This window comes from Sceloporus undulatus, chromosome 2 (assembly GCF_019175285.1).
Source record: "Sceloporus undulatus isolate JIND9_A2432 ecotype Alabama chromosome 2, SceUnd_v1.1, whole genome shotgun sequence".
Classification (NCBI taxonomy): domain Eukaryota; kingdom Metazoa; phylum Chordata; class Lepidosauria; order Squamata; family Phrynosomatidae; genus Sceloporus; species Sceloporus undulatus.
Genome location: NC_056523.1, coordinates 236,079,337 through 236,097,871, shown reverse-complemented (window position 1 = coordinate 236,097,871; position 18,535 = coordinate 236,079,337). Strand labels below are relative to the sequence as shown.

Here is an 18,535-nt window from a genome sequence, read left to right as displayed (position 1 = left end):
CATCATCATCATCATCATCATCTCTGACCTCTGGATGCAGGATTGCATTCTGATGTCATAATACTAAACACATGCATTTGGAAGGGTGGCTGTAAATTTCATAGACACCCATGCAATACATACCTATGTACATTTGTTCAGAATGCTCACTTTGTTTTTATAGGCAAGTATGTATAGGATCATTGTGATCATTTCCATTTTGTGTAATGTGATGAGTGTTGATTTATTGAATTGTACGTAACTTTGGAACATTGTATGTGTGAATCTTTGGCCTCTGGTCTTCATGAGAATACTTAGAAAAACATAAACATGAAGTTGTATTTTTGTCATGACTACGCCAAAACTCTCCTTATTTGGAGCAGTTTTCTATTATTTGTGAATAAATTATTGTTTGTCAAAAATTAAAAAGGATGGGTTTTTAATTTTAAATATGGATTTTACTGCTTTATGATAAACATGCACAAATTTAATTATGATGACCCTTCAAAACCATCCTTTAAAGTCAATGGCAAAACATTAATTAAATTCAAGGAAAGCTTAATTAATTTCCAGTTCATAGAACTAAAAGGACATCAGTTCAATATTTGTTATTTAGGGTCTCAGAGTCACTCAACCATCCATGTGTAAAAGGGTCATATTGAAAAGATCAGCGATCCAGAGGATGCCTACTAATATAACATTCTATCTGAACAGCACACTGAGAAAAACTATCACAATTCTGATCATCATATGAATCTGTCTTTAAAGAGCAGTGGGGGGGGGGGAGTGTGTACATGTGCCATAAGGGAGCTTCCAGTTTCCATGCAAACACAATATTTGCATCATATTATCTGAGATAATGATGACTGAATATGATGATGATGATGATATTTATTAGGTGGGGAGCAACAATTGTTTAAAAGTCTGGAAACCATGTCTTATGAACAGCAACTTAGAGAGCTGGTTATGTTTAGCCTGGGGAAGAGAAGGTTACAGGGTGACATGATAACCATGTTTAATATTTAAGGGATGTCATATTGAGGATGGAGCAAGTTTGTTTTCTGCTGCTCCAGAGATTAGGTCACAGAGCAATGGATTCAAATTGCAGGAAAAGAAATTCCATCTAAACATTAGGAAGAACTTCCTAACAGTAAGAGGTGGAATACGCTGCTTTGGAGTGTGGTGGAATCTCCCTTTTTTGGAGGTTTTTAAATAGAGGCTGAATGGCTACTGTATCTGTTGGGGGTGCTTTGATTCTGTGCATGTCAGGGGGTCGGACTGGATGGTCCTTGTGGTCTTTTCCAGCTATATGATTTTATGATTCTAACAGATTGGACATATAACATCAGTTAAAAACATGTAACGCAGATAAAAAACATGTTATCAATGACAAACACATAACATCAGTTAAAGGAGCACATAAGCCCAACACATATTAAACCAATCTATTCATACTTTTTACAATCTATTCATACTTAAAAACTCATAATTTAAAACTCATCTGGATAGGCCTGTAGAAAGGAACTGGTCTTTACTGCTCTTTGAATTCATCCAGCATATCTAGCAGACCAGTCTCCTCTGGCAGGTCATTTCCCAATTTGGGGGCAGTTGCAGAAAATGTCCTCTGGGTAATGGTTGCCATCTTTCTGGGAGATAGGAGTCATGGGTTTTGGGGGATAGGAGACAATTGATTAAGTAGTTTATCATGCCAAACAATTTTATGTATCTGTTATAACATAGCAACATGTGACTGTGTAATAACTATATCCAGCAGTTTGTGTAGAATAACTGCGGTTTCAGTTTTTGGAGAGCAGTCCACAGGCAATTTATATATTAGTGCCTCAGCTGTAATTAGTGCACTTGCTCTAGGGCTTATGAGTATGAAGCCTGTCCCAAGTAACTAGGACTCTGTTACTGTCTACTTACTCACGTCCAAACCTCAAACAGGTACTCACCTACAGGAAAACAGACAACATAGATGGAGACACAGGTACTAAGCCTTGCCACAAACCAAGATGCCAACTCTGAATTCAAATTCACATTCTCACACACTTGGGGCATATATAAGTCTGTCCCTGGCTTACCACTCCACCAAATGCATGTGAGGAAGTAGACTTAAGTAGAATATGGACCAGCACTTTGTGTCAGCCTGTAGGCAGACCCATGACACAGCATCCGCATGCTGGATGCTGTGACTCTGCCCTCATCACATCATGATGCCATGCACCTTCCATGCACAGCATCATGGCATGGCCTTGGCGCAGCATCTAGCCAATGCATTGGCAAAAGAGCATCACAAAGCTGCGCCACCACAGTTATGATGCTCTTTAGAGGGCACAAAAAGGAGCCAGGGTTTCCGGCTCCTTTTTGTGCTCTCTAGATGCCGGATTGGTGCCGCAGCATGCAGTTGCTGCGGCACCGATCCAGCCAGTAAAGAGGCGGCTGGATAATGCCCCATCTGTCCAGCCCCTCCATCTGCAAAACTCAGGCTGCCCACTACTTTCTACAAGAGGTGCTACAAGAGCTGTCTACATACTAGTCATTCCCATGCTTCTCATATTGTGCCTCCTGGCACAACACATCCACAATAGTCACCAAAAATATCTCATTTCTTCATAAATGTGATAGAAAGAGCTTGAGTTTTTTCTTTACAAAAATGGAACATGAGAAAAAGCAAGACAAGACTCATATTTCCAGGGAGAGGACTTGGAACAGTGAAAGATCTGGGCTTGAATGCCTCTGTGTTTAGCCATGTTTGTGGTGTTGAATGAAGGTTGCTACCGTTTTTTGCCTCTGACAAAGCCCTTGGCTTTAACAGGGATGTAGCAGGGAGGTGCAACAAAGTCCTCTCCAGCCTTGCAATAGCCATACTTATTGATCGTGACCAGTGCAGCTGGGTGAGAATTTCATTTTTGAAAACCTGCCAAAAAACAAATGACTGCTTCCTTGCAAGGAGACAGTCATTTCTTCTTTGGCTGGAAGGAGTGGGGAGAAGCAGGGAGGCAGGCTTAATGGGATTGAAGATGAGCGCATGTGGGGCCTCTTAATAGTACAAAAAGGATCATGCTATTGAAGTGGCATATCATTTTAACAGTTCCAAAAACTGTATGTTTTCTTTCTATTTTAATAATGTGATTGCAGCAAGATTGAGGCGGGACCAGGGCTCATGTGATGAAATCCTACTTCACTCCTTCAGTCCATCCTTCCCACACCTTTCATAATCTCATCCATTCAGAAATGTCCTCACAGAAAAGGGGATGGATCATTGTTGTCAGCCTCATGCAAAGGTACTTCATTTAGAAGCTGCCCCCACACCACTTATCCTTCCCACCCAACTCTTGACCCTTCTCTCCTCGCCCATACCATGTGTTTTAACCATGCACATCAGTTTCTCACACTCATAGCAGCCTTCCCGCCACCTGGGCCATTTTAAAGACTAGATTCTGCATTTTGACGATTTCTGGTTTTTGACAGTGCTCTGTTCCCTAACCTGATAGATAAGTGGAGGCATTCTGCATCATGATGCTGTGAAGAGGAGTAGGAAGGGAAGGTAGATTTTTCAAGCTGACTCTGTCTTCCAGTCAAGGACTTGAATCTCACCAGCACTCCCAGTCACAACACTTCAGGGCAGGGAGAATACTGTGAAGTGACACACACACATAAAATCAGTTCTTTTCCAATAGCAATAGCAAGTACTGGCAGCAGAAGATTTGTGCTTGCCTTCTCACCCAGTGCCCACACTGCCTTAACTGTCTTCACAATTCCCCTTCCTGTTTTTTTTAAAAATGAGTTTCCATTTATGCTGCAACTGAAGTCCATTTAAAAACAGGCAGGGAAATATAAGAATAAATCTTTTGCTATCTCTCTTCCTATTGATCTGAACCTCACTATAGTTTTTGTTCCCCACCTAAAATTCATCCAGCAACCAGAACATCCACCTCCACATTTTGTCTTTTCCTCCTACAATTGTTATCTGTATTCAGCATGGAAGTTGAATGTCTATTTCCCCATGTTTCTTAGATCAAGCAAAGAAGAAACACAATAAACAAAAGAAAGAAAGAAAGAAAGAAAGAAAGAGGCAATTGTTGTGTGAATTTCCTATACAACATCAATGGAATTCTGTCAGGGTAGAGGTGTGGCCCAAATTTGCTTTACTGGGAATGCAAAAGTGATTCCTACCTGTTTGGACATTTAAAGAGAGAGGGAAAGAACATGAATCAACAGCTATTCCAGTCTATGTTGCCAAACATAACATTCAGTCATTGCACTGTGTTAAGTTTACGTGATTTGGATAGTGCCCCCTCACATCATTCCTTTGATATTTTTTTTCTTTATTGAATTTCATTAAAACATATTTCACTGTTGCATGAATGGACTCCCAGCTTTGCATAGTGATAGTCATATAGAACTACACTGGAATTAGGAAGACAGGGTCCAACCTTTAGTGAGTATGATCAAAGAATTTCTTCTTACTTCATTGTGAGAAAATGCAAAAGAGGAAAAAAAAATGCCCCAACTAGCAGGTCATTTTCCCAGCAGGCTACTGCTGAAGACATTTGGCATGCTTACAAAGAAACCAGAAACTTGGAAAGACAAACATGTTTAACAGGTGCCACAAAGTATTTTTAATATTAATGGTGCGTGTTGGTTGCTGAAGTGAGCTAAGCAACTTCTTTCTTGCTCTCCAGTGGTGGCATAAGAACAATCTTTATTTCGTGACAAGTCATATCCAAATTATTGATAGAGACACAAAGACTCATTTATTCAAAAGCATTTCTTGAAGAAAGAAAACTGGCCCGTATGCACTTATCAATGACCTCTATGGTCAACATTTTAATCATGATGTCATGTGACTTGGATTTTCTGTCTATGAAGACCATATAACTAAACAACAACAACAAAAAAGATCTAAAGTGGTGTGCTCTTTTCTATTTGTTAACAATTCATTAGCACACTAATTGGAGAGGCACTTCAAATAATGGAGCTGATTATTTCTGCTCTCTGAATAATGCAGTGTTTGGATCAAATAACTCTTTGGTTTAAGGATATCAAGTTCCTTTGATAAAAATCTGGCATACTGAAGGTATAGCTCATTAATTAGGAGAGGGACTTCCATATATTATATATTTTAAAGTACTGGATGCACCTAAAGATATGTCACTTACTTTCCTTGTATAAAATGCAACTGCACATAATCTGCACCTGGTATAGTGAGCTGGTATTAAAGGAGCTCAAAAGGGAGCCAGTAACTCATCAAAGTTACAGAAGATACTGGGAAGTTCCAGAAGACAATGCAAGCCTCTGCTATTCTTGTTCCTATAGTAGGTCATTGCTCCAGCTGAATTTTCTTCCTGAATAGATCCATCCTTCTGCACAGATACTACTTCATCTGTGGCACTACTGTAATAGAGCTTTCTGGAAGCCAAATAGGTATTCATGAGGTGACTTTGGACTTCCCAAGAGGCATGGGGAGGGTGCTGGAAATTGGGATTAAGCTAGCAGTCAGCTTTTTAGTGTTAGTCTGGGCATCCTATTGAGTCCTCCAAATTGGCAGATGATGAGCAAATCTATTGACTTTCCTAAGGTAACAAGTCAGGGACCTGTACAAAATATGTCACAGGCCCAGGACAAATGAAGCCAGCCATACTGAAAACAGGAGGCACAAGGCTTGTGTGGGAATTACCCAGTAGATTAAGGGGCAGTTACTAGGAACAGGAACTACGCAGAGACTCAACTGTAACTTAAAATAACAGGCCTTCATCTGAAATGACTGGTGAGTTCACTTGTGGCAACAGAGGGGTAGGAAGGATGGCTTTGATTCCCACCTTTCTCTTCTTCTACATATTCGTTACCTCAAGCATGTACATAGCCAGGTTATAACCTAAGGTGTGCATTCACCTTCTTCTGAACATTCAGGGTAACAGAATTTTGCACAAATATGCAAGGCAATGATGATGGAGGAATGTGGGTGGGAGAGACCTTGCTGACTCTACCTGTGACAGTGATGTCAGGTTGGATATTAACAATTGTTGCTGTGTTACACTGCACAAAATTGTACACATTTCTATTCTTTTTCTTGGAGATCCAGTCTTTTCTTCATTTCAATTAACTAATTATGAGGTCATTGAAGACTGAAACATATCCTGCAAATATTGTGTAGCAATTCTCACCATCCAAGTAATTAATTGTTCTGCTTTAGGCTGCAGCAAAAGTGCCCATTGTGAGCAAGCATGATATATTGGTTTGAGTGTTGGACTACAACTCTGAAGACTAGTATTCAAATCTCACCTTGGGTGGGTGAACTTGAGCAAGTCACACACTCTGAGCCTCAGAGGAAGGCAATGACAAATGTCCTCAGAACAAATCTTGCCAAGAAAACCCCATGATGGGTTTGCCTTAGGGTCACCATAGGTTGGAAATGACTTGAAGACACACAACAACAACAACAACAGTGCCCACTTGGTATTTTGTTCATGACTGCTACATACCTGTGGGGTTAGCTGTCTTGGCAGCATTATTTCAATTTTGTAAGCAAGGTAGAGAACAAGGTGAATAATTATTAGTACCCAAAGCCAACCAACAAATTCATTGCATTTCTGTAAAGTTGAACCCTGGTTTCCCAGGTGTGTTCATTCCGTTAGATTCAACATTTTAGCACCACTCAGTTCTTGATTTCCACGTGTCAGATAAACAAGTGTACCTACTATTATGGTTGAATTAAACTCTTGTCCATTCTCCCAGACTGATCATCTCTGTTTTCTGCATACATGCCAAGGTCTATTGATGATCTGCATCCAAAAAGGGGGCACTGATGGAGCCATGTGTGTGCCTATTCATTCTCCAGACTAGTTGTTTGAACAATTCAGTGACAAAAAGTAAGAAAAGAAAAGAAGGGGGAAAAAAGAAGAAAAAGAAGCATGCATTTATTTCTGAGAATATGGCACCCACCCAACAATATGTCGAATTTGTCAAGTGTGTCTGACTGAAGTCCTTTTATTATCACATGCTGTTGAAATCATTTGCCCGGAAGGGGAATGGATCATTAATAAAAAGGGATGAATTGCTCTTTGTTCTTAGATGGCTAGCTTTATAATGTTCTTCTGTGCCTTGTACATTCCAACATCCATTCAGACTTCATTACCTGGTTGATAATTGGGTTATTAGATCATTAGACTAAACCTGGAATAGGTGCAGGTAAGTGAACACTTCCTAAGATGTCCCAGAGGAAATGAATAATATGAAGAAAACTTCATGAATTCAAAATCAGTGGCTTGAATGCTAACAGCAAAGGTAGCTATGCCTTTCCAACCTAGCACCCATAGAAAATTCAAATACTTATTTTGGCAATACTTTTATTAGGCCAAACAAAAAGTGCACAATACATTAAGCATGCATTTGAAGCTCACAGGCTTTTTCATAAGGCATGAATGTTTAAAGTAATTTTTCAGAGGAAATGTAATGATAGAGGGTCACCAAACTACATCTTTCTTAAAAATTAAAGCCAGGTTTAGCAGTAGAAGGAGGTTTGTTGTTGTATGACTTCAAATAGTTTCTGACTTATGCTGACCCTATTACAGGGTTTTCTTGGCAAGATTTGTTTAAATGGAGTTTACTTTTGCTATCTTCTGAGATTGAGAGAGTGTGACTTGCCCAAGGTTACCCAGTGGGTTTCCAAGGCAGAGTAGGGATCCAAACTCTGGTCCCCAAAGTTGTAGTTCCCAACACTCAAACCACTACACCATGCTGGCTCCCAGGGGGCAAATTTATGTGCAGTAAAAGGTAGAACATGTCACTGATATCCAATTTCAAATTATTTTACCTTAGTTGGTGATAACCTCGGAGAGTAAGTCCTAGTCTATGTGCTCCCTCTAGTTCAGGATTCTCCTGATGTAGCTGAATTTGATATCTTTTATGGGCATTTTTGTGGCCATAAACAAGCTAGAATGTCACTGGACTATCATTTTTCTAGCTGTTTAGTACAATGAACTGCCTTTTCTATAAGCATTTATAGACCAGCATTTCATCTTTCAAAGGACCTCCTTGCACTGTTCAGCAATTTTTTTTAAAAAAGCCATGTTTTTCAACCAGATGCATCCAGAATTTTTTTTACTTAGTTTGGTAGATATTTTTGGTAGTTTGCATGTTCCTTGGAGAATTCCTGGGCAGAAATTGATCCCTGCCCTATCACCATGGCCTATCTCTGTCCTGCATGAGCAATGAAGTAGGAACAGGAGAAATCTGTGTGCAGTTTTGACTCCACTTTCCCTTTTAAGGGTCTGTTTTGTCTCTGAATAAACCGCATAAATAGAAATGAGTTATATAGGGGTAGCAATCGTGGCCACCCAGATTTTGTTGGACCACGTGACCCAGTATTCCTCATTGGCTATGCTGACCAGTATTGTTGGAAATTGCAGTCCATCATCTAGAGAATCACATGGTTCCTACCCCAAAATTCTGATTCCATAAACATTGGTTCTCTGACCAAATCCCACAGCCCTGCTGTGATAATAGGAAATGATAAACATGACATGGTTATTCCAGTAGAGCCAGTCCTCCCAGCATGTTCTGAGCACATGAAGATGATAGACAATACTTAGGTGGTATAGTCTGTCTGTGCAGGGTGCCCTTATTGGCTGCTTCACAAACTGCATTCCCCCACCACCACCACCCTCAGCAATTTAAACCATCTTAAATTAAACAAAAACATTTGCTTATTAAAGTTCAGAAAATCTGACACTACTACAAAAACCAGACTTGATTAAATCTTGTAACAAAGATCTGAAGGCATCATTCCTGAAGTGTGTGCAGGTCATAAAGAAGTCACTGTTCTGAAATTTCTGTTTTGGTCCATATTTTTTGCCAGGTCTTTATGATAAAAATAGCCTTGTTGTATGTCAATGAAGAATTCTGCATAGTTTTTACCTAGTGGGACTGGTTAATTTTTTTAAAAAACACATCAATTTCAGAAATGAGTTATATAGGGCAGCCTGATGCAGCACGCCACACCACATGGCATGTGGTGCCATGGTGCTCCTCTGGAGCTGCATCCACATGACACAGCGCCAAAAGAGCACCATGAAGCCATGGTGCCACGGCTATCGCACCCTTTCCAGCATGCAAAAGGGAGCCACTTTTTGCGGCTCATTTTTGTGCCCTGGGAAGGCCAGATTGGAGTCGCAGCATGCAGTTGCCAGGGCCCCAATCCAGCTGTAAAAGGGGCAGCTAGAGGCCACCTCTTGGGGCTGTCTGCACAGCCTCTAAGAGTACCAAGAGGGGACACAAAAGAAGATATGTTTGTGAGATTTTGGAAACATGAGTATTGAAGGTTATGATTAATATATAAGCAACATATAACTATTTGGAAGGCAATTCATACATGACTGATAGGGATAAGATTCATGACTTCAGGATTTGAAGAAGGGAGGGTGGAAGGGAGGGAGGGATTGAGATAAATTGCTTATGATGTCTGTATAGGAAGAAGGAATTATTATATGTATCAGGATTAAAACTTGTTAAAAATACTTTTTAAAAAAGAAAAAGAAAATTGTTGATCCTTTGCACTTCCAGCTGGGAAGTCACACAGCCAGCTTTGTGGGGTAACATTTTGTACTCATCTCATCATGCCAGCCTCTGTAAATTATGGGTGTTTGGGTGCTTCAATACACATTTGACAGCAGTCCGACACACATTCATCAGGAGCAAAAATGAATAACTATAAATATATAGATTGACCCAAGACAACTAGTTGATTGGTTCATAAGTAAATAAAAGATAAAACTATTCAGGACCCGGTGTATATCTGAATTGACAGATCTTCCTCTTGGGCTTTACCTGCACAACAGAAATAATGCAGTTCGACATCACTTTAACTGACAAAACTCAATGCTATGGAATTTGGGGGTTTGTAGTTTTGTGAGATATTTAGCCTTTGTAGTTTTGTGAGATATTCAGAGAACTCTGGTGTCACAAGAAACTACAAATCCCAGTATTCCATAGCACTGAGCCATGACAATTAAAGCAGTGTCAAATGGCACTATTTCTGCAATGCAAATGCAGCCCTTGTGTTTCAAGTCAAATGCTATTCCATCTTTCCCATCTTAACAGATTCTCTGTGGGAAGAAAACAGGCTGAAGAGTTGTTTTGAAGGCATCAGAAGGTTACAAAGGGGAGACAACATCATTATGACCCTCATAAAATGTGATGAATAAGTCAGGGTAAGTGTATAACAAAAGTATTTTCTGGAACCATTGCAGAATTCAGACTTACTGGAATTTGACAAATGACCAATGTTTATTGCGGAAACTTTGTGTGGTATCTGAGACAGACATCTCAAGTGGCAGAATTCACTTGTTTCCCAGAGGGAAATCAAAAAGGCAACCTTCCCTGAGGAGAAAAAGAGCAGGCAATCCAGCACCATGATCTTCCTTTCTTGTTAGACACTGTTGAGGCATGACTGTTATTCCACAGTCAGCGAAAACAGAAGTAATTGTAATTTTAACATCCAGCGGAAAGGAAGAAGACAAAGGGATATCCACTCATTGGCACACTGACTGCCATCTACAAATGACTGGCTAGCTTGTGACATTTTGCTGCCTGAAACAGAAGACAAAATGGTACCTCTGCTTCTCAGAGCTTGGAACAAATTATTATGGATTATTAAAATTAAATAATTAATATGTTTGCACAGTTAATTAACTTTAAGCCCAAATGAGGGCCGGAGGTTGCTAAAGTTAGTGTCTCACTTAATGTAGAAAAAATAGGTTGCAAGCAAAGACTTAAATGTTTGAAGGGTGGATGGAAATGAAGTTGCTCTGTTGCACAGAACTAGGGCCCTGTGTACCAACGCATGATTTGTGAGCCATCAAGACTGGAAGAATCTCAATCTGGAATACTGTAGGAACAGAATGTCATCATTCTCAAGTTTTGTTCAATATATTGGATTAAAACTAGGTTGCTGACACATCAATGGTATTTGGGAGGGTAATCTGTATTTCCCTATCCAGTATGGGAAGTTATGAGAGCCAGTGTGGCATAGTGGTTTGAGTGTTGGACTAGGACTCTGGAGTCCAGGGTATAAATCCTGACTGGGCCATGTAAACCAACTGGGTTCCTTGGGCAAGTCACACTCTCAGCCACAGTAGATGGCAATGGGAAAAAAATACAACCTCTGAAGAAACATACCAAGAAATCCCCATGATAGGTTTGCCTTAGGGTCGCCATAAGTTGGAAATGACTTGAAGACACACAACAACATGGAAAGTTACAGAGTTGGAGAAGCCATACTGTAGGATTGCAACATTTCAAGGCACTGGCAGGAACCTCCAAGCATGGTTATGCAGCCCCATGTCTCTACGTGGGGAGACCAGTTTTCAGGAGATTGGCACTGGAAGATGAGAAAGTTTGATCTTTTTGTGTGTGAGGTGGCTGCAAAAGCAAGGCATAGATTTCTTCCCCACTCCCTACTGGAACCAGGGCTTGTAGGCTCAATGAGAAAGTGCTTGTTTGTACAGTATATGTGTTGTGTGTGCTTGCTCTGGCTGTCTATATGCTGTATATAATATTTGTTTAGGAGGTGGTGTAGCAACTCCATGTTCTCTCTCTCTCTCTCTCTTTCCCTTTCTCTCTCAAACACACTTCCACACACAACTTTGCAATTTTTACACAAATGCTCACTCTTTGTAACATCACAAGGGTCCATCCCAGTGACATCACAAGTGTCTACCTCTTGTGATGCCACAGTGACTGGCTCTCAGTCTCAGACTGGGCCTTGAAATCTTGGGGGAATTGGAGAATTTAGCAACCCTAACCCCCACTGGACCTGACCATTTCTCTGATACTAAAAGTAACAGGAGGAGCACTTCCAGTTTTGGGGCCATTTTAGGCTGAGAATTATTATGATTAACTGATTGAGGCTTGGTTTTCCAATTTTCGACCTGGGAAAAGTGAATGAAAAGGCTTGAAGGAATTCCATAAAGTGCTCTCCCCAGCCACATAATTCCCATCTTTAGGCTACCAGACAAATTGAGAAGAGAAAACAAAGGAAGAACCATCTCCTACACTTCATTTTTGAATGAACTGCTTTGATGTTTTGTAGAAAGAAGGTGGTTAAGGGGAGTGAGAGGGATACATGTCTGGAATTATCTTTACACAGCAAGCTTACTGCAGAGTAAAACAGGGAAAATCCACTTTCAACCCTGTCGTCCCAGGTTGCTATCTGATTTACTACGTCTTGCTTTGAGAGACACATGTGGATCATACAAGGAACTGCTGTAGTTCTGGCTAAGGAGATTATCAATGGCCATTTTTGCCCTGGCTGTGCATAGGACGGGATCGAGGCGGAACGAGGGAAAACAGGTGTTATCACACAGTAAATTGCTGCTATGCTGCCGCCTGGCCATCACCTTCCATACCACCAAAATCAGCATGCAGAGTGCGCCTGGGAGATGGGGGTGGTCGGGCTTCAGCGCACTAGCAATATACTGTGCGATAACACTCGTTTTTTCCTGTTCTGCCCTGATCCTGTCCCATGCATGGCCAGGGCAAAAATGGTAGTGTGATAATCTCTTAAATTAATCTTTCACTAAGTAACTAGGTATTTTCATGCTTTATTCTGACCTACATATAAGAGTGCACCTTTCAGACCCCTTAATTTGCAGACAGTGTGTTGCCTGCCTCTTCTCTTTGGATGTATTTCTAAATGGACAATCAACTGTGTCTACATTACTACAAAGCCAGAAATTTGGAGACTAAAGGAACATTTTATTTGGGAGGCAAAGTTCTTATTTAGGAGGCAATGCCCCAATTTTCTCTCTTGTTGCTACACACCTAGTTGTGGATCAAAAGGCAGAGCACAGTGAAGTCAATGTGGCTGAAAGCACAATAAATCTAAGCACTCTGATCACTCACTAAGGAGGTAGGAGAGGGGGCATTACTTAATAAGAAAAAGGTTACAGTTCACATTAGGGAAGGGATGGTTGAATTTATTTCTATTGCAACTTGAAAAATAAGTATTCAGGATAAAGTGGAGGCAGCTCAAGTCAAATGCTGTATTGAGGTGCAAATGGAAAACTCACTTACTGTAAATTGTGTTTGGCTTCTGTCTCTTCCGTGGTTTGTCCCTAATCTAGAGCATGTTTCATGCCTTTCAGTACACATATGATGTGCTGCTAGCACATGCTCCTTTGCACTTTGACAGTCAGTCTAGTATATTGGAATGATGCATTTTTATTTTTGGCCCACATTGGATACTGTCAGAGTTAGGCCTGTTACAGACTGCCAAAATAAAGCTGCTTCGTGTCTCTTTGGAGGTATGCTATTTAAATGATGCATGCATCCTAAGAATCAGGAAGCTGCACCAAAAGCTGCACACTGGTGCTTAGGAAGGGAGTATGGCTTTGGTGCGACCTCTGGACTCTTAGGACCCATGCATCATTTAAATAGCATACTGTATCTCCAAAGAGACCCGAAGCAGCTTTATTTTGGCAGTCTGTAACAGGCCTCAGTCTCAGCTAACTGTCGAGTTAGCACCCTGGTTGATAGTCTGGGGTTCTGGGTGATAACTCTGACAGTTAGCTGAGACTACTAACACCAACATGTCCTTCATTAAAGGCAAGGGGTATTTGTTGGTACTACAAATCCCATTCAAGTTGCGATAGATCTTCACAAAGTTAAACTGTATGGTGTATGTGTGTGTGTGTGTGTGTGGCCTGAATCATCGAGCATTATTTATTAGCAGGAAAAGTTTATTATGCTTTAGTTTACCATGAAGAATTTAATTCTGCAAGGTTCCCTGTTCGTATTGTGTGGTATTTTTACAGAAAAGAAAAGGAGAAAGAAAAAAAATAAGGAATTTCCCAGTAGGCAGATTCCTTTCAGAACAAACTACAATGGAGATACCAGCTCCAATTTTGGGTTATTTAGAGATGTTTCAAATAACAATAACAACAGCAGCCATAATATTAACTTACATGTTGCTGTTAATTTTCCTCAAAAATGAGTAAAGGAGAGACTTCCCTGGCTCTGCCTTGTTGTTGCAAACTGAATTGTAAACTGTGTTGAAAGAAAAGGTTAAATGCAGTGCATATTTCTCTTGGGTTTGTTTTATCAGCATTAATAAAAAAAAGCAGTGGTTATTTGTTTTGGGCAGAATGTTCTTATGCTTCCTGTTGCTATAGTAAACATAGAACTATTATGAGATGGGTATATTTACAATCTTCTATTACATTTCTTAACAGGACGAATATTAAAATATTAAAAGGGCAATAGGATGTTCCCAGAGGATGGCTGGAAATGTATCTTTCCTCCCTTACATTTTATAGGGTAATATAAAACTTTAATTATATTATGTACAGGAACCCAAAGTTAAAAGCAAGCAGCCCACTCTGTAAAAATACACTACAGACACTTTGGTCTCCTTTTGAATAAAAGTGCTGTCAGAAGAGCTTTGTATTTTAGGGGCATCATAGGGCAGGCAACTTAATGGTGGCTCCCAGCTACTGTATGCTCTGCTTAAACCGCTGGCAGGTAAGCCTGCCAGAACCACTGACACTGGAAGGGAGCAACCATAGGGCAGTTTGCTTATGGAATATCACACGGGCCTTGCTCTCAAAGTACCGCATCATCCAAAATCCACAAACAGTGATACCTTTATTGGACAAAACAAAATGCACATTATACATGTTGCAAGCTTTTGAAGCCCCACTGGCTTCTTCATCAGGCAAAGGTGTTAAAAATCACACAGGAGAAAGAAAAATAAATGACGGTAGTCATAGCCCTGCATTTGGTTAAGATGTTGTGGGTGTTGTCCTCAGTTCAAATGGTACAGAAGGGTATTGATGCGGGTGGGCCCCTTTTCCTTCTGGCTATGTGGGTACTGGGAGATTCAGTCCAGGAAGTAAACTTTAAATTCCAAAATAGGTTGTTTGGGAATAGCAAGGGGAGAGGGAAAAGGGGCTTATACCACATGACTGCCCAGTATTGGGACAGCCGTGGAAGTAATGTATCAAATTTGTGGAGTAATAAGATGTCAGCATGATTGGCTTCTTTTTGACAGATTTTCCGGCCAATGAAAAGATGGGCTCTAACAATGCTTCAGAGGCTCAGCGGCAATGGATTGGTGGCAACGTCATGCAATAGGTACTATTCTCTTGCTAAAACTGTGGTTTCAAACTCATGTGTGGTAAAGTCCTTAAAGTATCTCTCAAACCTGAATCAGTTCCTACTTAGGGAGCAGAGATTGGGACCTCACAAAGGATGGAGACATCTTGCATCTCAGAAGATGTAAACTTTATGTATTGCTAATGGAATTCAAATTTTATCTCCTCGACTTTGGAATGCTTTGTTCCCAGTGCCACATGGTCAGGAGGAGGAGAGATGCAAGACCAACCCACCAACAACACCATGAGAAAATGCAAGCTAGTGACTAACACCACCATTTTATATATATTTTTCCTCCTGAGTGATTTTTAACACCTTTGCCTGATGAAGAAGCCAGTGGAGCATCAAAAGCTTGCATCATATATTTTGTGCATTTTGATTGGTCCGGTACAAATATCACTGTTTGGTTGATTTTGGATGTTATTGTACTTTGCTATATGGCCAACACAGCTACCCCAAAAATGTTTCCAGAACTGATTACAGCATGAGCAGTTCAGATGACACAACAAACTGTAGTTAATCAAAACTGAAGTGAAAGTTTCAGAATTCATCCTTATGGCTTCAGAGGAAGCATACGTGTGTGTGTGTGTGTGTGTGTGTGAGAGAGAGAGAGAGAGAGAGAGATTAGATTCATTCCCAGAAAGGGAAACTTGAACTTTTCTTCATATTCTCCACTTGCTGACTTAAATATTTTCCAATACTTGGAGTTCAGCTGTATGAACAGCCAAAAACAACATGCTAGAAGTCAGAAAGTTTTGTGTTTCTAATTGTGTGGTGCCAAATCCACACCCTTTCAAGGTATTTGTGTTCCAAAGGAGCTCTCATTTTGAGATTAGATCTTGATTTATCTTGAGTTTAAAAATGTTGTCACCTTTTTATTGTATTGTATTGTATTGTAATTTTCCTCTTTCTTCTTAATAGAACAGTCTTTTTTGCCTTGATCTGATGCATGCTCAAACCTACCTAATTTTAAAGGCAAAGTTAATAATTAGTTTGTGGGGACATGCTTATAGAAATTATTTTGTGGAACCGGAGAACTTCCAAAAGTGAATGGCTTTCTAAAAATACAATAAATGCACTAGGATTTTTCTTTTTTCTTGTTGAAGGGGGACATAATGAACCAGTTAATCAGTTTTATTTTAAAGAAATATTGCACTAAACTAATCCTGGATGGAATACAAGAAATGAGAGAGGAAGGACAAACAGTATTTTACTCTTCATTGACAATAGGTTTGCAAGCATTCAAGAATTCTGATTTTCCAAACTGTATGTTGTGACCCACCAGTTTTAATATGGACCACAACATCAAGGGTGCATCCATACTATACAGGTATAGTGCTTTGATACGGTTTCCTCTACCATGCCTCCATCCTATGGAGTTCTGGGAACTGTAGTTTTCTGAAGTATTACCAGACATCTCCAGAGTCACAGTCCACCACTCAAGCCATTACACTGCACTGGTTAGTGCATTAAAAGGTGAGTTATTTTAAACCAATTTAAGGTGGGTACAATGCAAATTTGGTGCCAAACTGTCTTTACGTTGTGAAGACACTCCACACTAAAATCGGGGATTTGGCCCTGCATTGTGTAGGCTAGTTGCGATGCAGATGGGCGTGGGAGAACACCACTTCATTTGGCCTTTGAGACATGTTCCTAGTCACAAGACATTTAAGATCCATGCCAACACTATGGATTGGTTCTTGAAAGAGAAGGGGTCAGTTTTAAGGACTGAGAAAACATCCTAATGGTACCCAATAATCTCTGACATGTTTTAAAAAACACATAAAACAATTTCTGGACAGTCTTCAAGGGTAGCCCTAAATACAGTCTGTTATGTCAATCTAAGGTACTGCTACTAGAATGTGGCTAATCATAACAAGACTATTGTTACCTAGAAGGGTGTATAATCAACACACCAGCCAAAAGTTCAAAAAGCACTCAAGTGCCCCAAAGGCCAGTTAGAACTCTAGTGTTAGTGGTCCAAAACACACTGCAAAAATAATCCAGTTTGAGATTGTTTTAACTGCCCTTGCTCAATGCTAGGGAATCCTGGGAACTGCAGTTTGGGGAGATATTTAGTCTTCTCTGTCAAAGAACTTTGGTGCCACAAAAAATACATTTCCAAGGATACCCTAGCATTGACCCAGGGCAGTTAAAGCAGTCTCAAACTGGGATTATTTGTGTAGTGTGGATTGGACCAAAATTGGATTAATGAGGACTCCTAAGGATGAACCTGCAATAAGAGTACAACCTCATCCAGAATTGTTTGAAATCCATCCTTTTAGGGCAGAGTATCTATTTACAAAAGCCCTTCCATGTTATCTGGATTCAGCTTCAGTAATAGTGAAGGCACCTGCACTGCAGAAATAATCCGATTTGACACTACTTTAACTGCTATTCCCAGAATTTCATGTCCTTGAGCCATGGCAGGTAAAGATTATTTGTGCAGTGTGGATGTAGCCACTGATTTCTTTTCCAAATTCAGACACCACTTCCACTGTCTTGGCTTGATTCTTTAAGATAAACAATAAGTAAAATACAAAAGAAACTGTGTGTCTGCATTGAGCAGGTGGGTGATGCTGGTTATGATGGAAAAGATCCAAGTTGCCATTTTTACAGGCTTAAGATGATATGTAATCGATGCTATGCAGACCTAGTTAGATTACTGTATGTACTTGACTATAAATCGAGACATTTATGCCCCAAAATTGACCCTAAAATCCTGGGTTGATTTATATATGTGTGAATAACTAGTACAGTACTGCTTAGAAAGGTCCTAAAGCAAGCCTGATGGCCCAATCCTGGTGCACAGAGGTGCTCTCTCTCTCTCTCTCTCTCTCTGTGTGTGTGTGTGTGTGTGAAAGATTCACAGTCCAATTTGCAAGGCTTCTCTTCCCATGGAAAAAAAAAACCCTCCCCATTTAACACCACTTGCTTCCCTTCTCAATCTGATGTTAAAACCTCTCCTCCAGCACCTGGGGATTGATGTCAGGTGGTTGGGAGAGGTCCAGAGAAGGAAAAGGAGGGATAGAAGTGGTATTTCCCCCTTTTCATCCTTCCTTATAGCCCCCTAAGTTTTACCCTCAATTTATCCACAGGCCATATCAAAATCCATGATTCTGACCTGAAACCTTCCCTTTATACATGAAGATTGACTTGTACACAAGTATATATGGTAGATCTAAACTAATCCCGCTGGTCTAAGGAAACAACAAGCATCCTTCTTTTGGTGTCTCTCAATAGAAGCTGCACTTATTCCTCCACTCCAAGTATATACCTGGGCAGGTGCAATCCAAGATATCCGTGGCCGAGAATATCTAATCTGGGTAGAGGAAGGCAAAAGCAGCCTCCAGGCTTGACTGCTGGGCCTATTTGGTCTGGCTAGGGTGGAAACGAAAAC

General features: G+C 40.3%; 1 long non-coding RNA gene across 1 annotated transcript in view; it reads left to right on the top strand.

Annotated features, from left to right (window-relative positions):
* The first annotated feature begins 10,090 nt into the window (after nucleotides 1-10,090).
* The window catches only part of LOC121923707, a 29,376-nt gene continuing 20,931 nt past the window's right edge, over nucleotides 10,091-18,535 (top strand). The window contains exons 1-3 of the long non-coding RNA XR_006102437.1: nucleotides 10,091-10,193; nucleotides 14,214-14,298; nucleotides 15,032-15,114. This is a non-coding gene — a long non-coding RNA (uncharacterized LOC121923707). The remainder of the gene's footprint in view (nucleotides 10,194-14,213; nucleotides 14,299-15,031; nucleotides 15,115-18,535) is intronic.